The sequence below is a fragment of the Armigeres subalbatus genome, chromosome 1, assembly GCF_024139115.2.
Source record: "Armigeres subalbatus isolate Guangzhou_Male chromosome 1, GZ_Asu_2, whole genome shotgun sequence".
In the NCBI taxonomy this organism is placed as follows: Eukaryota; Metazoa; Arthropoda; class Insecta; order Diptera; family Culicidae; genus Armigeres; species Armigeres subalbatus.
The window spans coordinates 147084333-147105583 of NC_085139.1; the positions used below are offsets into that span (position 1 = coordinate 147084333).

The 21251-nt window shown below is 36.9% G+C and overlaps 1 protein-coding gene across 5 annotated transcripts in view; it reads right to left on the reverse strand.

Annotated features, from left to right (window-relative positions):
• Positions 1-1333: 1333 nt before the first annotated feature.
• Positions 1334-21251, reverse strand: part of LOC134205224 (forkhead box protein O) — a 299216-nt gene continuing 279298 nt past the window's right edge. For all 5 annotated transcript variants that reach the window (XM_062680288.1, XM_062680287.1, XM_062680286.1 and 2 more), the window contains exon 11: positions 1334-3255. The gene's annotated coding sequence lies outside the window, so the exon portion shown is untranslated. The remainder of the gene's footprint in view (positions 3256-21251) is intronic.

Genomic DNA, 21251 nt, shown 5'->3' on the forward strand with positions numbered 1-21251 from the left:
GATTGAACTTGTTAAGGATTTAATTAATTTCATTTGAAATTGAACGAAAAGAAAAGTTCGTTGTCCGAGAAAGGTGGAAATATGGCTGCTAATCCTTGGAAATAGAAATAAAATTAAAAAAAAATGGAGAATATAATAAGGGATGAAAACGGGAAGGGATGGAACAATTTATTTTAATTTGCCCAATCTAAGACGAACTCGTTTTCCATCCATGTTTCAAAAATTGAGCATTTTGTATTTGGTAGGTCGCGAGCAAAATGATATTTTACTAGGTTAGTTGCATGACCAAGTTTGGGAACCTGCGCGCTGGGTCATCCCACCTCGCTCGCTGCGCTACACGCCATCTTGTACCTGCCGGATCGGAAACAAACACCATCATTTCAGGGTTGCTGTTCGGCATTCTTGCAAGATGATCTGCCCATCGTACCTTTCCGGCTTTAGCTACCTTGTGGATGCGGCGTTCGCCATAGAGCTGGGCAAGCTCGTGGTTCATCCTTCACCGCCACACACCATCTTCTTGCATACCGCCAAAGATGGTCTTTAGTACCCGTATCTCGAATACACTCCGAGTACTTGCAAGTCCTCCTCGAGCATGGACTATTGGTCCACTATTGGTAACATGGACTTAAACGGCTGTAAACATTAGCTAATAAAAAAAAATCAATCGAAAATGGGGCCTATTCTTAACGAGCAGTAGATTTAATATTGACCGACATTGTTTTTTTTTCACATGTATACCAAAGCTCACGCCAACCCACGCCACCGTCGCCAATGGTATCCGGCCATTAGACCGAAGGTCATTAGGCCAAATGTGAGAATTCAATTCCTTCTTTATCTTTCTTCTTAATTATTTCTTCCTTACTGCTTCTTACTTTTCCCTTCTACTTTCTTCTTTATCTGTGCTTCCTTTTCTTCTTCCGTCGTCATTCTCATTTCTTGCTTTTTTTGTTTTTGCTTTTTTCTTCTTCTTCCTTCTTCCATCTGCATCTTTCGTTATTCATTATGTTTTCTTCTTCTTCCTTATTCATCTTCCTTCCTACGTATCCCTTCTAGCTTCTTTTTTCTCACTTCTCACAACTTATGTTTTACTACTCAATCACCACTCACTGTTCATTTCTCACTTCTTAATTCTCGTTCGGCCAAATGGTACATGGAAGACAGTGGAATAAGATATCTATTCAAAGAATGACAGTGTTTCGGCATTCGATTATAAAAACGATAGAAAATATTTTTTCGATTTCCCAGGGTTCTTGCTGTGTAGATGTCTATAGGTCTAGACCAAATGAATGTGAAACAGTACAGGCATTATTTCGGAACCAATAAAAGACATCCATAATAATTGATCCAATTTTATTCAACAACCAAAATCAATACGCATTCTTTACACTGTCGTTTTGTCTGTAAGTTAAATTAGTTTGTACGAAGCAACGATTTTTCCTCAAATAACCTCCTATAGCTGCATACGTTGACGTATTCAATAACATTTCATGCGCGGATTCAAATGTTTCAACAAATGTCTCTCGTTTTTGGACTTACTTTTTTTCTTCGTGAAAACAGAAACAGGAAATCGGGGAAGATATACAAAATGAAACTTCAATAAGAAAATAAAATTAATTTAAAGAACACATTCATTTCACGATATTCATTGGTCATTGAAGATCAATTTGTTCTACTAATTTCGACAATATTGATTATTTGTTGATGTTTCTTGCACGTTCATGTTTTCCCTTTCAGTTTTTTGTCATTCACTTATTTTTCTTTTCATGTTTGTTTTGTATCAAAGATAGCAAGCTTCTAGTTCCAATATAAATTATTTTTTGTTTTTTTTTTCTGTTTTCTACTAATCATTCGTTTTCCACTGATTACGTAGCTTATATTTAAATATTACTGTTATTTATTTGTTTATTTTACTTATATTTACATATGTGATTAAAACAATGTTACCGACTTGAAGGTTTAACCTAGTAATTTCATTCTTGCAAAATCGAAGAACCCTTTAGTGACGCTTTCAAAAAACGATCTTCTATAACAATAACTAATCAACTTTCTCTTATGTTAGGGAGGGGAAGCTGATTTCTGCTTACCTTGTTTCATTTTTGGTAACTATATTTACAATATGTTTATGATAATATCTATTTACAGAAAATTGCTGCACACGCTTGCCGGGTAATGTGACTGCATGTTGACCTATTAAAAAGGCCGTTATTACTGCATCAAGAAAGTTTATAGCTTACAATGAAATTCATACAAGATTCTTTAAATGGCACTGGTTATCCTAGAACGTAAAGCAGAACCCCAAACTAAATGAATCATATCCCCTTACTCTTGTTACAAATTGTGCTTTTTCCGGATACAAGGTTGATAACTTCTTGCGTGCTCCACAGATGGCGCCCGTTCATTGAGCAGACGAGCTTTTTGAATGCTGGCACGTGGGCTGTCTATCACTGGGAAAGTGGGCGTTTAGAAACGGGTTTGTGCAGGTGCTTCACTGACAGCATGAATTTTCACCGCCTACTGAGCTGTAGCGAGAAGGCTGTGCCTAACTTTATCGACCAACTGTTGCATTTGTTTTATATATTCGATTCACGCCGGCGGCACGTGTGAAGGAAGTAAGAAGAAGCACCAATTCTTTACCGAGCATCAGCCATAATATCACTAACTCTTGCTATAACTGTTAAACCTATGCCTACAGTACAATTTTCCCTAACAACAAAAAGTTAACAAACTGATTATTAGTGTATCCAATAGGCTTGACCGTCAAATAGTTCTTGAAAATAATCGTAAACTTAACAGCTACTATACAGACTTGCATGTTTCTGTTAGAACCTAAGTGAAACAGCAATGTCTAGTCTGCATTTTCGATTTATTTATGAGTTCTTATCGTAGATTTATCTGTCAGGTAATTACAATTAGTGCTAAAACATAACGCTTGCATGCAATATTTCTTTTTTTGCTTAGATCGTTGAAAAACTATTGCCTATTTATATGTTCATAACCATGCACGTGTGTAGATGCCATCCATTCGCACCACGGTGTGTGTTGTGATATCGTTTTGGTGAGTAAGTATCCATTTACAGTATGCCAAATCAGAAGGATTTCGGTGAATCAATTACAGTTGATGGTTCTCGGTGGCACCAAGCACTACGTAAGGGGTTCAGATTTTGTTTTGTTGTTAAATATTATTTAGATCTACTGAAGCCTATTGGAGCGTACTTCTTTTGGATGTCGAAATCCATTGTTTCACGTTGGTGTATTCTGGAAAAAAGTAACAAGAAAGAAATACGAATGAATAACATCTTCATATATGATTAAGCAGTTTGAATTACAATCTCGCGCTTCGGATCATAGGGGCGTAACTATATTAATTGAAAGCCCTTTTCAACTCAAATCTAATTTACAAGATTAAGGACCTCACGGAATCCAAATTTGAAACTACTCGCGTTTTTAATTCAATAAGGAAGCAACACACATGTGTTATTTTTATCACTTCACACACTTCACGACACAGCAAAGCTGAAATAATAAAAATGACAGTTGTGCTTTACTTCCGTATTGATTAGTGTGCCCTTATTTACGAAGAGCATATAATATAAATTAGTTTTGAACTGATAATAATGTTATTTAGTCGTGAAAAGCGAAGGCACTTTTGGTGGTGTGTAAGAAAACGGTTTGTGGCGAAAAAGAAAGAACCACGAGCTCGTCTAATCCTACGGTGACCCAAGTATTCAGAAGTTGACAAAACCTGGCATGTTGGAATATTGCCGGACAGCAACCCGAGCAAATTCTGACGTCATAATAACAGCAAAAAGAAAACATATTTTGATACCGACGAATTGAAATAATAATTTGTATTTAAACTTTGATTTGCTGTTGATTTCTCAATTATATGGACTGATTATTAATCGATTACTTATTCCGTTATCCAAAACCAATATCAAAATCAGTTTTTAATTTGCTCTCATCGACAGCAGAAAAAGTTTCCAATTTGATATCATTGTCAGATTTTTCTGCTATACATTTTGTTATTTTAACAGTTAAAACGATCAATTTAAGTAATCAAAATCAGCCATTTTGCAATATTAAAACAAATTATTTGTCATAATTTTGCTGTAGATTTCTAAATTGTATGATGTGACATCAAACTGATTACTTATCAACTAACTTACTAATCAAACTGATTACAAAAATCAGCGTCAAAATTAGTGTTCGATTTGCTTTCATCGACAGCGGCAATAGTTTTCGATTTGATGTCCCAGTAGGGTTTTCCCACTATAAATGTTGGTCTTTTAGCCGTTAAAACGATCAAAAGAATATCAACCTGTTTTTTCAAAATCAGGCGATTTCACAACAACAAAATTAGTTATCGATTTCCTCTCAAGCTTTGCTCGGGTATCTTGCTGTTTCTCACAGTCATGGTTCGGCCATGGCTCCGAGTCGTTATTGGTAGTGGAGCAGTTACATATTCTGCCTTATAATCAGACGATAGACTTAATCCCAGGATCATTCCCTTTTCTTATAAGATGATTGTTATAAAAAAAACAAATAATTTATTCACAATAGCCAATTCCCGTCGTAGTTGGTACTGATTGGTTTTAAAATCTAATTTCAACACTAGCACAACTAATGACTCTAACTAAGCTGTATGTAACATGTATTTTCAATTTCCTACTTCCCATTGCCTACTATAAGCGCAACATACAAATCATGATTTATTGGAAAATCGGCAATCAACCTTAATTATTTTTTAAGTTCGTCCATTTCAATATTCGATGAAATGCTGTCAAATAAATATGCTCGTATTGGTATACGATTTCAACGCGTACATCAAATTATTTTTTTATGCGGTATATATGACCGTGTTTAATCAAAATGGCCTAAATTCATATAATATTGGGCTGTCTTGAATATGTTATGTGTCCATTGTGGAACATTGAATATTATATATGTACGGATGATGTTCTTGGTTATCCGAGAAATGAAGGTCCTCAGATCTACACGCGTAATCAATGATCGTTAACCTTGTTTTAAATGTGTTATGTGCCCATTGTGGTACATATAGTAGAACATGTGTATGAGAGATGTTCGCCGTTATCCAAGAAATTCCTGAAGTGAAGGCCTTCAAATCAACACGCGTTACCAATGATCTACAGGCCTGTTTTAAATGTGTTATATGCCCATTGTGGTACATATAGTAGACGGTTTTCGTGAATGACCAAGTAGTGCTGTTCACATTCTATTCTTTGTACCACAAAGAGCATGTACCATATTCGAATCGGGCAAATTGATTTTCGATCAGTCGTGTAGACCAAAAGGGATATGCTCATTCTATTAAATGTACTACAATATTCCATATTTGATTCCGGCAAATCGATCTTTGACAAATCGTCTGAACCAAAAGGGATTTCTTGGATGACCAAGAACATATGATTTGAACGCTTTCTATTCATCGTAACACAGAGAGCCTGTACCCTTTATAGATCCGGCAAATTACGCGTGTAGACCGAGAAGCCCGAGATTGATTGGATCATTTGCTGTGAACACATTTTATTATTTACTCTACAGAGAGCATGAACAATATTCAAATCGGGCAAATCGATCTTTGGTAACGTGTTTAGACCGAAAGTCCTTACTACAGCGATTTCTTGTATAATTCAGAACACATTCTGTGAACGCATTCTTTTCTTTGTACTTTAGAGAGCATGTACCATATTTTAATCGGGCAAATTGATCTTTTGTTATGCGTGTAGATCGAGAGGCCTTACTCCATGGGTTTCTTGTAGGACCAAGATCTTATGCTATGCACACATTCCGTTCTTTTTACAACAAAGATCATGTAGTAGTCGATTTGAATCTGGCAAATCGATCGTCTATTATGCGTGTAGATTAAAAGACCTTACTTCAGGGATTTCTTGGATGACCAGGAACATATACTGTCTACAATATCTTTTCTCTATACCACAAGGGGCGGGTATAATGCTTAAGACGGCATTACAAACCAAACCTTTGTTCACGAGTGTTGAACTGAAGCTATTTTTTCCAGATAATTTTTGGATAACTGGACGAACTATCTATGACCTCATGCATAATAACTATCGGTCAATTAATTAAGTCTTCAACAAGTTTGTTTTCCGTTCCAGTTCAGAAAATTTTACAAATACAATCCTCTTTAGACCGCATAAAAAGGTTTGATTGTACTACCATTCAGTAAAACGTATTAGTTTGCCAAACAACTAACTCAAGATGATTTCGCTCCAAAAAGTGTCAAAACCCAATCGAGGCGTATTTTATGTTAACGTATGGATTTATTATCCATTGTTCTAAGTAAAGAAAGTTATTCCGATGAATTTAACGAAAAAGAACACGAAAAAATCATGCAATGATGCAAATCTCGAATCATATCATGGATGATTCTCTGGGCCATGAGTCGGATGGTGTTTGCCTCGCGCTTGATTTGAATTGTGGATGAGATTTGAGAATTTGAGCTTTTACCAACACTGAGGAGGGCCCCTCATTCTCATTTGGATTCAACCCCTGGCTGCTAGAGAATCTTGATGAGTCAATGAGAATCTTGAATCTTGACTCAATTCAGATGACTTGATCCTCGGGAATATGAGGGTTGGACCACCGAGGTGGACATTTCTTTGAGAAGTTTCCCCCTTAGAAAAATAGAACTGTTATTCGGATAAGACCCAAATGAAGCAAACTTTCGTTGAAACTGCACAAACTGCCTTTCTTCCTCCGCTTCTGCAAAACTCGTTAAGTGTAAAGTTGCATACGAGTAGACCAAAAGGTTCCTTCAAATTATGTGATTCCTCACACCAGAAAACGTTATTTTGGAAATCCTTCGAAAAATTCCCTCCGGAAATTAGATCCGCGGAGTTCTCCTTGTCAGAAATTTCATCATAGCAATGATTCTGCAATGATTTGGATTTTCGCGACCCGATTGTTTGGTGCTCCCACCGCAGAGCAAACGTTGAATTCACCGAAAATTAAGGCTGTGTTTGAATTCTAATTAAATCTCGTCATCAGCAACTAGGGTGGTCTAACCGGTAGTACCGAAACCGGTAGTACCGAAACCGGTAATACCGGTATTACCGGCCAATTTTGAGTACCGAAAATACCGGTATTAGAAACGTAAAATACCGGTATTTTCGGTATTTCAAATGTTGCTGTCAGTGTAAAAAGTCTCGATATGTTTTCACCTACGTATATCAGCTAAACAGCCTGTAATCGCATATTTGTCCCATATAGATAGGAAATCCAACAATAATGGGACAAATATGCGATTACAATAAGTTTCATTCTCTCAACCATCTGTCAAAATGCCAATAACTTTTTTCTTCAATAAACATTGTTTAAATCGTTTTCCCACAATATATGAAATTGTGATAGAGGTACGTGCGTAGTAGTATTCTTCCGGAGATAACCTGTGAAAAATGATTTGCTGCTAAAATATATCCGTTCTGAATTTGAAAAATAAATTGTATTGGTGGACCCAGACACGCTGGAACAGCATGTTATGCATGCTCAAAAGGTTCTATTAGTTGAAGGGATCTGTTTAAAAACTTCAGTGATGATGATTGTTTGACGGTAGGTGAAATAATTCAAGCCATCGAACTTGTTCAATCTGCTGCCGAACTACACTGCCGTGAGTTCTGCACTCATATGAAGCAGACGTGGCGCTCCAAATTATGTTGGATGAATTATCAAATCAATCCACAGGCATTTCCGCCAACTTATTCGATGCTATCAAAGAATGAATCAAAGCGAGACGATCAGAATACGCTGATCTTTTGCTTTTTTAAATAATCCTGCCGTAAAGCAGTTGACCAGAAATGATTTTGGCATTTTGTTCAAGACATCCTGAGATACTTTGACCAAGCAAGCCAATGAGATCATGAAGCGTCTAATCATTCCTGGTGCGATCGTTGAAGCTGAGACAACGACTGACAGCAACGACCACAAGTGACGATCATAGGCGTAACTAGAGTCTCGGTCTAGGGGGGGGCATGGCACCAGCTGGTGGGATGTAATTTTCAAAGGCGATCTAAAGCACTGTGCGCATGGATTGCAATAGAAATTGTTTGACTAAGTTTATCGCTCATTCGTCCTAGAACTGACATAAAAAAAATCGCGAATAATACAATTGATTTCCAATGATGCTGTGATTGCTTTAAAACGCTGTGTCTGTGTCAACTTGTCTTCTCCATGTTACTAAATGTGGATAAGTGTGTAATCTAAGATTCAAGAATCTTCTTCGAATTATCTATAAATAAAATTCGATATGAGTATATTTCTGAAAGTTTTCAAACATTTCCATGATTACTCAATGCATAAAGATCTCGTTTTTTTTGAAACTTGAAATTTTTGAAACTCTCTAGATGTGGAATAAATTCCACGAAATTTTGTCATAATCAATATAAGTATTCATGCAATTCCAAAATGTATGCTATGTGCTGAAATAGTTGAGTACCGATGAACACAAATTTGGAATCCTAAAGTGTTTTTTATGAGTCATAAATTCCATGAGTCATAAAATTATGAGTCATAAATCAAATTCCAGAATAATATAGGGTTTTTGTAGTTACTGACGTTAGGAAGAGGCTTTATTATGGTTTTCTGAATAGGTGAGAGATTTCTCTGAAAAAATCAAAGAGACTTGAGAAGCAACCAAATCGATCTGAATTGTGCTGCAAAAGAAATGTTTTCTGATACGAACTGGTTTCTAAATCTATTTTTTTTATCCTAAAAAACAAATTCTAACTAAAGCAGGCACAAAAGAGTTTTCCGATGATCCTTATGAAATCGCCAAAAAATTAAATGGAACAAGATCTTTTGAGGATTATAAAAATATTTCTTTAATGCAATCTCTGTTGTGAGTGCGAAGGTTGCCTAAGTTTTGTCCTAATACTTTCAATGGAATGCGTTGTTGATTTTTCTGTCATTGTAACAAAGATTCTTAAGTTTTATAATTTTATATCTTTCTGTGCCAGAATTATATAGCGAGAGCAAAAGCTCCATAGGAATTTGATCAACTGTTTTGCGGCATACCTTGCGATTAACTCGAAGATTTTTGAAAGAATGGTCGTTCGAAATTTCATTGACCGGATTTGTGTACATGTGCTCATTTTGATGTAGTTTCTTCAGTCTTTGAAGCGGATGGTAGTTTAATAGAACAGAAATATTTATATCTTAATACAATTATGTTTTTATGTTTCTGCGACCAGGATACTAGTCAAACAAATGCAGAACAAATTTATTATTTTAAGCTAGCAACTGAATTAGAAGCGGCATTGATTTTAGCTTAAAAATCGAGAAAATGTTCCCGGGGGTCCAACTTAAATATTTCGATGCTTTGCTGAACAAATGGTCATAGATGTGATAACGCAACAAAAAATATGTTTATATAATTCATAATCAAAATTAAGAAATATGTAGGAAATATGTTAAAGAAATAAAAACTGACTAAGTTGGAATTACTTTTCAAAATTTTCTGGGGGGGGCCAAAGGTAGGTCTGGGGGGGCCAGGCCCCCCCGGCCCCCCCTTATTTACGCCAATGGTGACGATCGGTACGAAGATGCCTCTATGGATGATTTTTCTAGTTTATCGGATAAAGAGCAACTTGAGGAAACTGCAGCAGAGCAAAACACTTGAATCAACACTGCATATATTCATTTTACACAATTTCAAGAAAACAACAAAAAACTGTTCAAAATTGCACCGAATCTTCGATTTCTTCGATACAGATCAATACTTTTTGGCAAAACTCAACGCCCTGGGGCACTTTCTGTGCGAAAACTGTAAGCAGTACTCCATAATTTCTCTTCAAAGTGCATGCACAGCACAAAATTAGTTCCTCAAACAAACGAAAAAAAATTTCATTAATTCTTGAACAAAAATTGTTTTTCGTATTTTTTGGACGAGAATTTAGAAGATATAAAAATCTCACTTTGGCCAAAAATGTTACATATGCAGTTTCTCAAACAAACGGTTCACTTGCGTTGCCGGTGGCAACTACGTTGACGCCAGGATCCTTGCAAACAATCCGGAAAGAATTCTTCTACTATGAATCTGGAGGAATTAAGGGCAAGACTCACTGGAAACTGATTTTCGACGCTCTTAAAATCATTCGTGCAACTTCGGTTGAACTAGAAACGGCATTCTCAGCAGCTGGCAACATTGCCAATAAAATCCGATGCGGATTTTGAGATGAATCGCTCATTATCTTATGTCTACTAATTTCACTTTGCCCAGCTCAACAAGCAATGGTTTTAGCATTTGAACTTTGTCTAACTCACCCAATAGTCCAAATCGAAAGTTTCTTTTAAATTCCTGAAATTTTCACAAATACCGGTATTTTACCGGTATTACCGGTATTGACTCCACCCAATACCGAAAACCGGCATTTGTTAAAAATAGCCAATACCGACCACCCTATCAGCAACGTACCAAATATATCCAGCTTTGGAGTAGACTATGTTTTCAAGGGCTGGACTGATGTACAAAATTCTTACATGAAAGCTCGTCATATACCGTAGTGGGCACCACCCAGCCGTCTCTCTCAAGGCACCAAGAGAGAACGTGCGTTTTTTACCCTTCTTACACCCTAAGAAGGGTATTAAGATCACTTGAAAAATCGACTTTTTATCCGAGACTCGGAGACCCAAGTCATATATACCAATCAACTCAGCTCGATGAACTGAGCATGTGTATGTGTTTGTGTGTGCGTGTGTGCGTGTGTGCGTTACAAAAAAATGTCACATCTAGATATCAGCCGTCTGTGAACCGATTTGCATGATTTTATCTTTAAACGAAAGCTATGCCTTTGCCATTGAACAAATTGATTTTTTTTTTTGCAATCAGATATTTAGTTTCAGAGATATTCGTGAAATACGAAACTTAAGTGCATTTTCAGAAAACTAACGAAATAATGTCACATAATGATCTCAGCCGTCTATGATCCGATTTGTACGCTTTTGTTTTTATACGAAAGCTATTGCTTCGCGATAGAGCACATTATTTTTTTCCTGCAATCAGATATTGGGTTCCAGAGATATCTGTGAAATACGAACATAAACCATTAGACGTATTTTGTTCACAACATTGGCAAAATAATATCACATCATGATCTCAACTGTCTGTGGACCGATTTGTACAATTCTTTCTTCAAACGATAGCTATGCCTTTACCATTGAACGCATTGATTTTTTTTGCCGATTCGGTTTAATTCGGTTCGGAATATCCGATTCGGTTTCAGAGATATCTGTGAAGTACGAACATGAGGCATATTTTTAGAAAACTAATGAAAAAATTGCCACATCAATATCTCAGCCATCTATGGTTCGATTTGAACTCGTTCGAGCTTCAACGGTTACAAATCATCGGGCTTGACTGCAAATCAAATCTGCAGCCTTTGTGTATTTTAATAGAAAATTTAAAAAAAATCCAAAGTTATCCCTTTTTGTCTTTCTCGTACAACTAAGTTGTACCGAAAGGCTATCATTTCACTCCGAAAACGTACGTTTTATTGAAGCCTCTGAGACCCATAGTATTATATATCAATCGACTCAGCTCAACGAGCTGAGCACATGTCTGTCTGTCCGTGTGTATGTATGTGTGTATGTGTGTGTATGTGTGTGCACAGAAGCTATAAAAAACATTAGACAACTTTTCGTATAGTAATCCTTAACCGATTTTCTCGCAACAAGTGTCATTCGACAGGGGACAAAGCCTTGTTGATCACTATTGAATTTTATAACAATCGGTCATTGCGTTTCAAAGTTATGAAGAAAATGGTACATCGGACCATATAAACCCCATATTAGGTTGGTGTCTTAACTAAATGCGAGAAAGGCACCACCAACGCTAGGTGGATTAATCTGGGTTTTATATTGAAATCGATAAAAAATTATCCCTAGTGTTTCCTTAGCGACCAATGTTTGCTTTTTCATATTGAAAACGATAAAAAAATATCACTAGCGTTTCCTTAGCGACCAATTTTTGATTTATGTTAATTTCGCTTTTCGTAAATATAATAGCCCTGTTTGTCTGTCCGGTGACTAGCCAACCAGACGCAGCACGCGGGGATATTCTCACAAAAAATAAAATATTTGACACTTCAATTTTATTATGAGATGCAGAAAACAAAACCAGTGACAATCTTAGACAACCAGACACAGCATTTGATGAAGAAAATCACAGACAGCAGACGATGAAAATTTTGATTTTTTGACGAAAAAAAAATTTCGAAAAAAAAACACTTGCCAACGGGCGCTACTGCGTCCACAAATAAACTAGTTATTAATATACGACTTTCACACTTGTGTCTTGATGCTGCTTGAATTATTTTATTTGTAAAAATAATAAATATTAATTTTATAAAACTTTGTTCCCCCTTTTACTATTACCATGAAATGATTTTTTTCAATCAGATATTGGATCCTGCTGATATCTCTGAAATCCGAAAAAAAAATTACCAATTATAGATTTGAACTTTTTTTCGAGCATAAAAACTTCATTTATTTGTTATCCAATTAAAGTTCATGTTTATGCATAGAAATTGTAATATGCAGTGCACCTCCTTTCAAAAGTGTAAGAAGGGTTCCAGTCACTGTAGGTGGATTAGGTCGGGTTTTTTAATTTGTTGTTACATGTTGATTGTGCATCTTTATGTTTGCATAAAACGTGGGGTTGTTACATTGGCTGGGGCTGTTACAGGGCCCAAACTTGGATTTGGATGACAGCAGCCGAACCACGAGTTTTATTTCTCTAAATCATGGTCCTTGATTGATGTTGCTCTTGGAACCATAACCGATGTGAATATTGTTGAGCAGCGGCAGCTTTTTTTGGTATTTCCGCCACATCCCACCAATCACTATGGGGAAAGTGGTGGCTAAAAATCGACTTGCTTTGAATGACGTGTCTTGTATACCATTTGATAGCCGGATAGTTCAAACCTAGATTCCCAATATTTCAGCCCTCTGTGATGAAAACTCATTGCGCCACAGACATCCGACTTAGGAAAATTGTGAAAATAGTATAAAAAATCCATTTCAAACAAATGCAATTTTCTCAGTGAATAACGGTCCAATTTTTGAATTTGATACACCGTTGGAAAGATATTTGTAAACTATAAAATGAGTATGCTGTTTCGGGTACACGGCTAATGAAAATTGACAAGAATTAGGTAATTATTGAAAAAATGTATATTTTCGCCTTAGTTGGACTATATCTAACAAGCACGGCCGAGCAGTCTCAAGAGACCACCGCCACAGTTTAGTTTGGGGACTATACTATCTGCGGAACGAGAATCCAGCTGCGGATAGCTGCGGATGAGCGTCATTTTGGCACAAAGTTCGAAAAATGGATTTTTTTTTCAATTTTTTAATTTTTTTTTTGTGAATTACGATTATTGAGCATAACAAAAACCCTAGTTTAATCCACTTAGCGGCAATGATGCCTTTCTTGTGCATCGTAAAGTGTATTGTAAAAACCTTGATTAATTCCCCTAGTTGCGATGATGCCTTGTTCGTGAATCGTAAAATGTATTGAAAAAAATATTTAGGAAAGGTCAAAAAAGCATTTTAAGGGATCGCATTTTTTTTATCATGTTGCATGTTTTTGCATTTCTACCATAAATGTAAATTTTATTTTTTCGATTTTGAGTTTGGGAAAAACAAAGATTTTTCAATAGTTCCAAAATGCAATATCGGATCGGGCCAATTTTCAATAACAAACAATAGGACCGCATTCCCCGTCGAATGCAACTTATTGCGAGTAAATCGGGTAATGCCAAGTTCCAAGAAGTGTGTCTATAAAATTTGTACAAGGTGGAGGAGGCTGGGCTTCCACCTGTACCTCTCGTATTTAATCATATGCATAGCAACCTTATTCTAGTTTTGATTTGCATTTGAACTGGCCTTAAATTAAAAACAATCGTTCTAGTTTATTGTTCAAGGGTACGTAGCTCATTACTGGGTTTAATACTAGCTACACCTTCCGGATGCGATGAAAATACATAAATATCATTAATCTTATGCTAATCTTACTAGAATACTATAAAAATGCAGAAAAGTCAAAAAATATTATTGGCCACCACTTTGTATGGAGCCGCCCCATAGTGCGATCGTCGAAGGGAGTAATTGAGCCCAGCCCAGTGCTTGCTATTCGTCGTTCCAGATCTGCCACTGAAGCTACGTAATACCTTGTAGTGAATGCTACACATAGTAGTCCTAGAACAGTGGTTCTAAACCTGGGGTACATGTACCCCTGGGGGTACCTTCCCTGGCCCCAGTGGGTACCTCAGACAAGAATGCGTAATGGCGGATGTATTACATTTCCAATCAAAACTTATTGAAAAAGTTTTGATAATAGTATATTTTTTTTATTTCAAAACTTTGTCTTGTCTGATGATCAGTTATTGAAATGTATCGATTCCCTCCTTCCAAAACCAGCAAGTGTATGAAAGACAGGGCTGTGCGACAAAAGGAATGGACAAATTTTAAAAATCTTTAATGCAATCTACCTATTTGAAACAAAACATTGAATAATATGTTAACAACATAGGGTAAGACGGTATAATGCGCCCCCCCTGGCCAAAACGCCCCCCTTTGATTTCTAGAAAACTATAACTAATTAAGGGTTAAAACAAGTTGGTACCTATAAGTATTTGTAAACCCATCATACTTTATGAATGTGGAAGTATTTTTGTATTACACAATGAAAATAATAGCAAAATACAAAAAGTTACAGTTTTGATGTAACTTTTCATGTGTGTTTGCTCAACATTCTGGAGCGACTCTGGCATACTGTCCGCAAAACTTGCACTGGAACACTCAGTTGGGCAACAAAATTACTTTTCTCAGTGGTTAATATGATATAAAATTGCTTCCATCTTCTAAATGTAACGATTTTCGAAAACATGTTTCACTGGACAATACGCCCCAGTGTAGGCAGGACGATATGCTCTTACTAACTGGACACAAGCGCAGCGAGCCTGCAGCAGTTAAGCTTCCAAATTGTATGGAAAATATTGAAATGTAATTCACACCTACTTGAACGGACCTATGTTGGTTTTTAATGTCAAGCGCATAAGGATTTGTAGCCTTTTTATTATGGGATTGATAAAATACCAATGAAGGGCTATTAAACGTCTTTGGTTGAGGTGGGGCGTATTGCCCAGGCACTTTTTAAAATTTATTTTTTCACGACTTTTCAAAAAAGTTTTATTACGTGTTATCTGTAATACTTTTATATGACTACTCACGGGCAATGCATTTGCGACTTCCTGGACTACCAAATAACACAAAGTTTGCATAAATTGCGTTGAAAAGTAAAAAGTTATCAAGGAGTTGCCTTAGGGGGGGCATATTATACCGTCTTACCCTACTTCTGAACTAAGATCTAGAATCTGAACGTACGGAAGCATTTGAGAGGCATGAACACTTTTTTTCCGAAAAGATCAGTTGCTTCGTAGCAAGAGAATTGGAAGCATCCTTCGCTTCTCGAAAGCAGCAGGTTCAAAAGCCTTCTTTCAAGTGACTCCTAAGCCTCCTTTTGGGTGGCTCGGAAGCTTCTCTTCGAGTGGTTCAAAAGCCTCTTTCCAAGAGGCACGGAAGCCTACTTTCAGGATGCTCGGAAGGCTCTCTTCGAGAGGCTCGTAAGTCTCCTTTAAGAGGCTCGGGAGCCTCTATTCAAGAAGCTAGAAATTCTTCTTCCAATAAGCTTGGAAACGTACTTTCAACAGGACTCCTTTCAAGAGACAGCACCTAGCAGCACACTTGTCATAAACGAGCTAATGTAACTTATGTACGACCAAATCCGAGTTCTATATGAGTTGCAGCAACGAAATCGATCCAAATTGTGCTACTTGGGTTGGAAGCATCTCTTTTAAAAAGGCGCGGAAGCCTACTCTCAAAGGCTTGGAAGGGTCCTTTCAAGAGGCTCGTAAGATTCCTTCGAAGAGGTCCGTAAGCCTCCTTTCAAAAGGCTCGCTATTCTTCTTTCAAGAGGGTTGGAATGGTACTTTCAGCTCGGAAGCCTCCTTTTACGTTACGTGACTCAAAAGCAGCCTTTCAAGAGGCTCGGCAGCCTAATTTAAACAGGCACGGAAGCCTCCATTCAAGAGGCTCAAAATTCTCTTTCCAAGAGGCTCTGAAGCCCCATTTCAAAGATTAGAAAGCCACCTTTCAAAAGGCCTAGAAGCCCCCCTTCAAGAGGGTTGGCAGCCTCTTTCAAAGAAGCTCGTAAGTTACCTTTCAAGAGGTTCGGAAGTTTTTCTTGAAAAGGCTTGGAATTCTGTCTCACTAGGCTTGGAAACTTATTGTCAAGAAGCACAGAAGCCTCCTCATAAGTGGATCGAAAGCCGTCTTTCAAGAGGCTCGGAAGCTTCCCTCCAAAAGGCTCGGAAGCCTCGAATAGCCAAAAAAGTCTTGTAGGAAGCTTGATTCAGAAAATTTCCTCAGGGAATTTTTCGCAGAATTTGTCAAAAAAAAATCGCTGGTAAAAGATAATTTCATTATTTAAATTTGCTCGGAAAGCATGAGATGCTTCAATCTTGGTGTAGCATGAAAAATAATACGATAAATCTATAAATATGGAATAAACAAACATAGCGGTAAGACGCGCGGCTACAAAGCAAGACCATGCTGAGGGTGGCTGGGTTCGATTCCCGGTGCCGGTCTAGGCAATTTCCGGATTGGAAATTGTTTCGATTTCCCTGGGCATAAAAGTATCATCGTGTTAGTCTCATGATATACAAATGCAAAAATGGTAACTTGGCTTAGAAACCTCGCGGTTAATAACTATGGAAGTGCAGAATGAACACTAAGCAGCGAGGTGGCAATGTCACAGTATGGGGATGTAATGTCAATAAGAAGAAGACGTTGCTCACGTTATTTCGTCTGTTCACTTTACTCCCACTATTCCTATTGTCACCGCGAGCCCATCTAAAGTCTAGCAGAAATAAAATAGTTCAAAAGCGCAGAAAATCACTTATCTCCCCTTATATAAGACCGCTTATCAGTAAATTGGTTGACAATAACCAAATTATCAAATTTCAATTTCAATCATATTCAAATTTAGACAGATATTAAATTAAACACCGCCAAATTCACGCAACGAAGTCAAACTCCATTGCGGGCCATCATCAGGCCAATCAATAAAAGTCTTTCAGTCGGTGGCTTAGCAGAACTTTGCTGCTTTTTTGATTCTCCTGTCACCTTGAGCCGGGAACATAATTAAATTATTATAACAACAATCTGTCGCCATAAATTTTAAATTTATCGAATTAGTCAAAAGGAAAGACGAATGAGAAAAGCAAAAAAAAAGTCCACTGTCACCGCCACAGGATCAACCACACAGGAAACATTCTGACTCATCGTTGCGAAGAGGGTGCGGATTGACTACCAAGGTAGGCGAGAGAAAAAAAACGTGACGCAATCGCTGACAAGTGACAATGGAGAGGGGGGACTGGTAATCGCTCCACTTTGGCCGGATGATATCGACGAGGATGGAGACGATGATAACAAAGTAGCCCAGCGAAACGTCAGAAACAAGGACAGCTCTGGGCAAAGCAAGTGATGTGAGACTCTTCTGAAAAGGAAGAGGATGGGAATGAAAAAGTTCGCATCTTTTTTGTTAAATGAAGAATGTTGGTCTCCATGACTATTTGGATGTCTATAATAAAGAAATTTAAAGTATAGGGAAAAAATGCGGCTGTGAAATTGTGATAGACTGGAGGTAATTGACTCTTCAGATAAGCAGTTTTTATCGTGGTGAAAAATATAATATACAATTGAGCATGTTATTTTCATTTTCAATACTCAATTCAATTATCATAATCACGGTCGTACACAGAGCGTTAATGAATAAAGCTTCCAATGAATGATTAAATTTGTTATGATTAAATCATTCAACTCTACGATTGAAGATTATGATTAATGATTTAATCATTTTTTACAATGATTAATGATTATGATTAACGATTAAATTAATTTTTGACAATGATTAACGATTATGATTAATGAATAAAACGTTTGGAGTATGATTAACGATTACCGATCGTGATTAAATGCTGACACAATATGTGTATGATTAATGATTAATGATCGGTATGATTAATGATTAATGATAATGATATTTTTAATTAGCTTAAAAAAAAAAAAAAGAAAAAAAAATGATTATGAATAATCAAATTGAATGGTTTGCATATTGATCAATTATCAAGTAACAATTTTACCAAATTGGGTTATTGAAAGGTATGAAAATTAAATGATTATGATTAAAGATTAATGAATAAGAGCGATGTATGCAATGATTAAAATTGATGATTAATGATTAAACTCAAAACAATTATGAATATGATTAGTGATTAATGATTAAATGTAAAATTCTATGATTAACGATTAGTGATTAATGATTGAATCATATTTTTGTATGATTATGATTAATGAATAACGATTAAATAGCCCGTTATTCATTAATCATGATTAAATCTATGATTAATCACTAATGCTCTGGCTCGTACAAACTGTTTCTAATATGAAAGTTCTTCATAGCAAATTATTGCTTTTCAATGTTTCTCCATACATTTTTTTTATACAAAGCTTCTAACGAGTTTAGTACCGCCCAAACATAGACCGATTTGTGAGATTCTCATACAAACATTTTTGCTCAAAAACAAATATTGTAAGAAAAGCTTGCAAAAATGTAAGGTCTCATACAATAGTTGTATAGGAGCCTAGTATTTTCGCATACGCTAAGTTCTTAAACATGGAAGTTAAAAGAGGCGGACCGGAGAGCTTCCGGGGTTTTCGAGCGAAAAGTGCTGCGTACAATACTCGGAGGAAAACTAGAAAATGCTGTGTGGCGCAGACGCATAAATCATGAGCTGTATCAAGTATACAAAGAAGAAAATATTGAGAATCGTATAAAATACGGCAGACTTCAGTGGGCTGGTCACTTAGTGCGAATTCGGAAGAAAGAATACCAGATAGAGGCCAGCGACTTCGTGGAAGGCTACGAACACGCTGGTTGCACACGGTGGAATCGGACCTGGGGACCCTAAACATTTGGGGAAACTGGAGGAACATCGCCCAAGATCGACGATTATGGAGCTCTAGAATACGCCATGCATAGGTGCATCGACGCTGTTCTTATACAAAATTGTTAGAGAAATTAACAATCACCGGTTGGGTGTACAAATACGTTTCAAATACGAAATTAATAACTGGTTAACTGCTAATGATAGCACTATGGCAGAGCAAGTTTTCCACTATAAGAACATAGAGTTTTGAAAAAATAAGAACATGACGATGATGTGTGACCCCTCCGTAGATAAGACGAGAATCAATTTCATCGTTTCGGAATTGTCATTCCCATGACTGCCCTCACTCGGACTCGACCATCTGAATGTCCCAACATTCACAACCATTAACCTACGGTAGCTACGTTCTCATCATAAGTCGTATGCCACATCGCCGCGCCGTGTCACGAGATCATCGAGGGGGTGAAAAGTGCTCTCGACGGATGACATAATAAGGCTCGGTAAAGTGAGAAGACAGATTGGTGACGATGAAAAGTGATGCTGGAAAATGTCGGTGACACCGTTAACAACCTTGTGGCATTTCAGTTTGTCAATCGCGTCTTTTCACCGCGTCCGTTTTCCTGGTCGTTTTCAATTGAAGCACTTCCAGCCACCTCCGGTTCAGCATTCCCATTGTACCTACGCTTGTAGAGGGTGGAAACATTCTTCAGCACTTGTTCGCCCCGCTCCATGCCCTCACGTCAATCCAGACGTAGGCTCAAGTAGTCGTTGGTTGCGAGATTCAAGTGCCGATAAAGAGCGCACAAAATCGGAAGCTATCAATAAGAGCTCCTGTTTCGATAATGTATCACGGTGCCTATTTATCAAAATATGCTACAAACGATGCTAGGAGACGGTACTAATGGAGAAGCATTCACAGCACGGTTTCCTTCATCACCATCGTTCGGGTTTCTATTGATTGGGAGAAGAACTTTAAGCCGCACAGCTCCGCTGCGCTGGCTGTCGGCAAGTGCGGTGAGAAAAAAAAATTGAAAGAATGTCACGCTACAGTCAATTTCCCAGTCAGGCAGCTAATCCTCATTTCTTTTATGCTCGTGGAAAATTAAATTTTCAAAAGCCTCCATCATCGAGTTGGCATATTGGAAGTCATTACGCGGGTTATAGTCAATGACGAGAAGTTCAGAGCGAAGCTCCTGCCTTGCTTGTCAGAAAGGAAGTTGAACAAAAAAGATACCGTACTTTTTTGAATTAAATAATATCTAGACTGCAGGACGGATCCGCTGATCCAGGAGAGTTGACTGCTGATGAAAACTTATCACGTTTTTATTAATATTTGATTAGATTATGAAATAAAGCCTAGGCATATTTTTGATAGGCACTTTTGGTTGATTTGATGACAAGCTGTTGAATGAAACGTATTTTTTTGTGAGATCAGCGTGGATTAAAATGATTTGGATTGTACATTTTAATATATTCAATATATATATTGTACATTTTAATATATTCATATTTTAATATATATAATAATATTCAGCACAATTCGTTAATTTAAGCATAAAGCCTTAAATGATTTGAATTCAATGAATGAAACGGCATTTTAAGATGGCTTTTTTGCTTAATTAATTAAGAAGCATTGCCATATCGCAACTTATTGCAAGCTGAGCAAATTTATGCATTCATGCATTTCGAAGCTAAATACTATTTATATAAAGAAATTACAAAGTTTACCCATATGAAGAATGTATTGCTTGCTCGAGCTCTTTTTAGTTTACTCGAATGAATCGGTGTTTGATATACTTGGCTTGCATAAGAAGTAAAATACCAAAAAAATAATACCGAAAATTAATATATGGATAATACTTCAGGCATAACATACTCTGTTATTGCACTACCAAACGCGTAGAAAATCAGTATTCGTTTGGTATTAAATACCTAAACATGTGTCATGCCTAAAGTATTTTGCATACATATAAATTTTTGGTATTATTATAAGAGGTAAATTATACAAGCCAGGTTCATACCAACTTCTGTTATCAAGGTCGTCGATCCTGCTCGGGTAATGCCCTGTTCGTTATTCAATGCAAAAATAAAACAAATTGGCACAAAATGTTCAATGTATGTTTTGAAATTATCGATACAAAATATGATTTGATGATTTTAATGATATTGAACAACACAACTTCACCTGTCACCGACGCTGCAGCG